Source organism: Panthera tigris, chromosome A1, assembly GCF_018350195.1.
Source record: "Panthera tigris isolate Pti1 chromosome A1, P.tigris_Pti1_mat1.1, whole genome shotgun sequence".
Taxonomy (NCBI): domain Eukaryota; kingdom Metazoa; phylum Chordata; class Mammalia; order Carnivora; family Felidae; genus Panthera; species Panthera tigris.
The window spans coordinates 79,501,405-79,507,463 of NC_056660.1; positions in this window are offsets into that span (position 1 = coordinate 79,501,405).

Genomic DNA, 6,059 nt, shown 5'->3' on the forward strand with positions numbered 1-6,059 from the left:
GAGGGGCGCCTCCAGGGTCGCTTCTGTTTTGTTTTCTGCACTTTTGCAAGAAATCGTTTGCGCGGTTTTGTATCTGAAAAGGTGCGCGGCCGTGACCGGTTGAAACTTGGGAGTCACAGTCTGTCTTTGTCAGTTGCCGTGGCTGCTGCCAAAATCTCTCCTCCTTTTTGAGTAAACCTTGAAACTCCTCTAAAATGTGCAGCATGTGGGATTTGGTATTTAGTTTAGAAAAAAACTGCTGAAGCGGAACTCGATGCTCTAGTTTGAATCCGGGTCGGTGGTTTGCTGAGGGCACTGTGTGTGCCGCAGGTCGCCGTAAAGGGGGAACAGGACCTGGCCCAGCAGGTGCTCGGGTGCAGGTGTGCAGAGGTGTGACCGCACCGCCCTCCCCCTGAGTCTGGGGAGCGGGACCTTTCCTAACTCCTGCCTCTCCTGTTCAGAGACCTGCCTTGCTTCCTGATGTGGGGGACAAAGGCAAAAAGAAATGCAGGTAAAATTCAATTTCCTTATAACCTGAGTGACACATAACTTGAGTCAAGCAGAATAGAGCACTCCTCCGGGAACGCCCAACTGCCTTAATGCTAACGCTTTGCCAGAGGGGACGACTAGTGGTTTACTGACAGAGGTCGCAGGCAGGCAGGACTTGAGTCAACGTCGGTTTCATTTACAAGAAAAAAGCAATCTTATCAACAGCTGAATTTCCACAAACCCGTGGATTCAACTTCCTGGGAGCTGGACTCCACCCTCCCCTCCATAGAGTAGAAAATCTTCTAGAATCGGTCACTCCTCACTACCCCAGTGCAGCTCTTTCTGCCCACCGGTCCTGTACCCTGCTTTTGTGCTCCACATCAAAGCCTAGCTGGCACACAATAGTTACTCAAGAAAGCTTCGAGTCAGGAAAGGACGGACGAGTTCACCATCCTGGGGAGATGAGAAGCTGTGTCCTGAGAACGCACCATGCCCAGGTGTGCTGCCCCCCACCCTCACTTGCTGGGTTTGCCTCACCTGTCAGCCCCCCCAGCCCCTCATCCGTGTGAGCAGGTCCCCTCCTCCAGGCCCCCCTCGGTGACTCCTGTCACAGTCCTTTCTCTGCATGTCCACTGATGAGAACAAAGGCAAAAGAAAGAAAATAAAATTAAATTTCCTTATAACCTGCAGCCCGCTAACAATGAGGCAGGCAGGGTCTAACATTCCTCCGGGAACGCCCAAGTGTCTGAAGGTCAGTGCTTTGCTAAAAAGAAACAAATAGTTACCTGACAGAGATCACAGTTGTGCAGGACCGGAGTCTCCGTCAGTTTGCAACCGTCTTAATGATTTACAAGAAAAAAAGCAAACTTACCAATTGTGAGCCCCCTCAGGAGCCTGGAAACCTGGCTTCCAAAATACCTTAGAGACTTACGCTGTCCCCAACCCCCTCCCAACCTGAAGGTCTGTAATCAGTCACCTGTCACAACCCCAGTGCACCCTGTTCTGCCCACAGCTCCTGTCCCCATGCTTTAATAAGACCACCTTTTTGCACTGAAGACATCTGGAGAACTCTGTAGGTTGTTGGCTCCAACCCCCAACACTTGAAACCACATCATCCACCCCCCTCCCAGCCCTTCCAAGCCTCTGCACTTCCTAAGCAGACCATTGTATTTTCATTCTTACCTCCTATAGTAATTGTCAAATTCCATAGAGACAGGGAGCAGGTTTTAAACTAACTTAGTATCCTCCCCAGCCATCCTTGCTTGTCTCAGCTTACCCTCTCACTCACTAAACAGGGTGTTGTGAGCCCATGAGGGTCCTTGAGTTTTGTTCTGTGTGTGTCCCAAGTGCCTAGAACCGAGACACGGTCCGTGCTCAATTATTGTGTATTTGGATACATTTCATTAACTGAATGTTGTCTCCACTGCAGAAGACAGCTGCTCTCAGAGCAGGTTCGCAGGGGACGGACCATCCCAGCACCCAGCCAGTGCCTGGCGTGTAGAATCCACTCAGTGAGTGTGTTAAAAATTTTTAATTCTCCGGCACTTTGAAAAACTACATTCAAATGAGAGAATGTCTCCATGTCAAATTTCAGCCACTCCTAAAAAATGCCAGAAGACCATCAGTCACCCTAGTCACGGTCACAAGAGGCCGTATTGAAGAAGGAGGGAGACGTTGGGTTAAGAGTCTGTTTAAGGAGCTACTCACCTGCCAAGAATGATGTTTACTCTGCCTGGATTTAAACCACTGGCCTAACAGGCTAATCCTTTTTCCAATTGCTAGATGAAACGTTCCCCAGGCCAAGAAAAATATGCAGTTTCCTTTTATTTTTTTTTCAATATATGAAATTTATTGTCAAATTGGTTTCCATACAACACCCAGTGCTCATCCCAAAAGGTGCCCTCCTCAATACCCATCACCCACCCTCCCCTCCCTCCCAGCCCCCATCAACCCTCAGTTTGTTCTCAGTTTTTAAGAGTCTCTTATGCTTTGGCTCTCTCCCACTCTAACCTCTTTTTTTTTTTTTTTTTTTTTTTTTGTTGCAGTTTCCTTTTAAAAGAGATGTAAACTTAACAATTCTGGGACTGTCTACAGTGAAAATAAAAGAAATGAGAAAATATGGCTGTTTTCGTTGGATTTTGCAAAGTAACTTGGGAGTGTTTCTAGGTACCTTGCCATGCCACAATTTTACCTTTTAAAGTACTTTCTTCCTTTTTAAAAAGCAAAGCAAAACATGGGGCGCTTGAGTGGCTCAGCCGGGTAAGCATCCGACTCTTGATTTCGACTCAGGTTATGGTCTCGCAGTTCGTGAGTTCAAGCCCCGCATCAGGCTCCATGCTGACAGTGCGGAGCCTGCTTGGGATTCTGTCTCTCTCTGCCCCTCCCTGTCTGCCTCTCTCTCTCTCTCTCTCTCTCTCTCTCTCTCTCTCTCAAAATGAATAAACTGAAAATTTAAAAAAAAAAAGCAAAACAAAACAACAGACCCTACCTATCATTTATTCTCTCAGTGGGTAGGAATTGTAGCACTGAGCTCTAAGCCCCGACCTAGGCAACCAACAAAATAAACAAGCAAAATATATACCGTCTTAGACAGTGATTAAATATTAGACGGAGAAAAAATAAACGGGGAAGGTACCTAGAGAACAAGGCCTGACGGTAAACGCAGGGAGTTCCATTTTAAACAGGATGTCTTCGAGATGGAGTTTCTGTAAGCATTAGGAGGTAAAGAGTTGAAGGTGCATTCATCTGTAGAAAGAAGGAAGGATTCAGGTAGACAGCAGGGAGTACAAAGGCCCTGGGGCAGAAACCCACCTGGCGGGCTTGATGGACCACAAGAAGTCAGAGCAGCCAGAAGAAGAGAGAGGAGGTGAGCTAGACGTCAGGGCTGTGATTAGGGGTGGGCGTGGCAGAGAAGGATACCAGGGCCTAGAGGGCATCATTAGGGCTAAGGCTTAGACGCTGTACCAGGTAAAAGGGTGACAGAGGATTCTGAGCAGAGGAGAAACAAGGTCACTTCCCTGCTGTGTTGAGGTGGCTGCGGCCCTGGTGGAGGCAGAGGCATCTGGGAGAGACAGTGGTGGTTGGGATTAGCATGATAACTGAGGAATGTTCAAAGTGTTTACACTCTGAGTGTGTTTTGAAGGTGGAATCTACCGGATTTGCTGTGGATTGCACGTGGGATACAGTGGGGGGAGGAGGGACAGGAGGAGCGCATGGGAGGGGGAGAGAGAGAAGCCGTGGACAAGCATCCGGAAAAACGGGGTGCTGCCACGTCTCCATCAGCTCTCAGGCGACAGTCGTCTCTGTCTAGAGTAGGGATCCCTGACCTCAGCACGGCCACACGCACGGGGGGGTGTTCTGTGATGGGTAGCAGCGCCCCGCCTCTAACCACCAGATGGGAGGACTAACACCCTCTCCGTGGTGACAACCAAGATATCTGTTCAGACCACGCCCGCTGTCCCCTGGGGGGCAGAATGGCCTTCAGTTCAGAACCACTGCTGTAGAATAATACCAATGCACTTTAAAATTCATCGTTAAATTTCTCAGAGGTGAACATCACTCCTGGTTATTTTCTTTTTCCTTTTTTTAAGTTTATTTGAGAGAGAGAGAAATTGGGGGAGGGGCAGAGAGAGAGGGAGAGAGAGAGAGAGAGACAGTGTATCCCAAGCAGGCTCTGCACTGCCAGCACAGAGCCCAGACGCAGGGCTCGACCCCACGAACTGTGAGATCATGACCTGAGCCGAAATCAAGAGGCTTGTGGCAGAGGCTGTGTCTAAATCGGAGGTCCTGCCCTGCACCACGCCATCTACGCAAGGACCCCAACGTTCACAGCCATAAAATATTCATTTCTTTCTCCGTGGTTCACATCCACAGGACCCAGGTTCCCCTTCAGAACAAAAGTGATTTATATGTAAAGTGTTCTCTACATGTACCAGCGGCCGCTGAAGATGCTACCCCTCATTATCATGGACACAGTGGGTTGAGCCATCGCATCCTAAGGTATGAGACAGTTTTGCCCACTTGTCCAGTCATTTCTGTAAACTAATCTGCTGCAGCCGGAATTGCCAGGTGAAGCATATGTAAACTGGGTCAGTCAGGATGAGGTTCTCACTGACAGGGACAGAAAGCCCCAAATAACTGGAGTTTAAAAGAGACAGACATTTATTTCTTTCACAAAAAAGTTCTGAGGTAGACCATCTGGGGCTGGCCTGGCAGTCTGTTCTGCAAAATCCTCAGGACTCCTTCCAGCTCACAGCTCAGCCAGCTCAGAGTCGACTCTCACCCTCCAAGTCCCGGTTGGAGCTCCAGCCATCACAGCCACATTCCAAGCAGCAGGAGTAAGGAAGGACAGGCAGAGTGTCAAACAGGTGACACATGATACTTTTGCTTATATCCCATTGGCCATGAGTTAGTCACGTGGCCATACCTAGCTGCAAGGAAGGCTGGGAAATGTAGTCTTTACTCTGTTGCCAAAGCTAACTGATAATCTCCCTGGGGTTCGGTGGGCAGATGCACTGAGAGTAGTGATGTCAGCACGGGATTCTGCACAGAATAGCAGCGTGTGTGCTGAATATTTCCCCTGTCTGTCCAACACCCTCCCAATATCCAGTGACAAAGCTTAATCTTTACCAGCATGGTAGGTAGAAGTAGGTCTCATTTCCATTTGTGCTTCTTTGATCATCAGTAAGGTCAAAATCGTTATTTAAAAATCTGCTGGTCAGAGAGCCCGAGTGTCTCAGTCGGTTAAGCGTCTGACTCTTGATTTGGGCTCAGGTCATGATCTCACAATTCATGACATTAAGCCCCTCGTTGGGATTCTCTCTTCCTCTCTCTCTCTGCCTGTCCCCCCGGCTCGTGTGCACTCATGGCACGCAAATACTTTCTCTCTCTCTCTCTCTCTCAAAATAAATAAATAACCTTTTTTTTTTTAATCCATGGTCAGGGGGCACCTGGGTGGCTCGGTCGGTTGAGTGTCTGACTTCGGCTCAGTTCATGATCTCGCAGTACATGAATTCCAGCCCCGCATTGGGCCCTCACTGACAGGCTGTCGGCACACAGCCGGCTTCGGATCCTCCGTCCCCCACTCTCTGCTCCTTCCCCACTGCACTCTCCCCAAAAGAAATAAATATTTAAAAATAAATAAATAAATAAAAATCTACTGGTCGTTGGTGGGTTTCCTTTTCTTAATTTCCCATTAAAAACCCGCGAACACTTTTTTTAAATCATGGTGCTACTATAGATTTGCCATTCTTCAAAATAAAAGATTGGAAGTCATATGTGTATCATATGTAAATGAATTTCCAACACATAAACACAAAACATGTAAAGCGAATACCTGTAAATGAATTTCTATGAAATATAACATATAAAAGTTTATATATATATACATACACAAAACTCAACCATGTCAATGTTGTTAATGGTAGTTTTTTTAATGTTTATTTATTTATTCTGAGAGAATGACGGAGAGCATGTGCAAGTGAGTGGGGGAGGGACAGAGAGAGAGAGAGAGAGAGAGAGAGAGAGACAGAATCTGAAGCAGGTTCCAGGCTCTGAGCTCCGAGCTGCCAGCACAGAGACCAAGCGGGGCT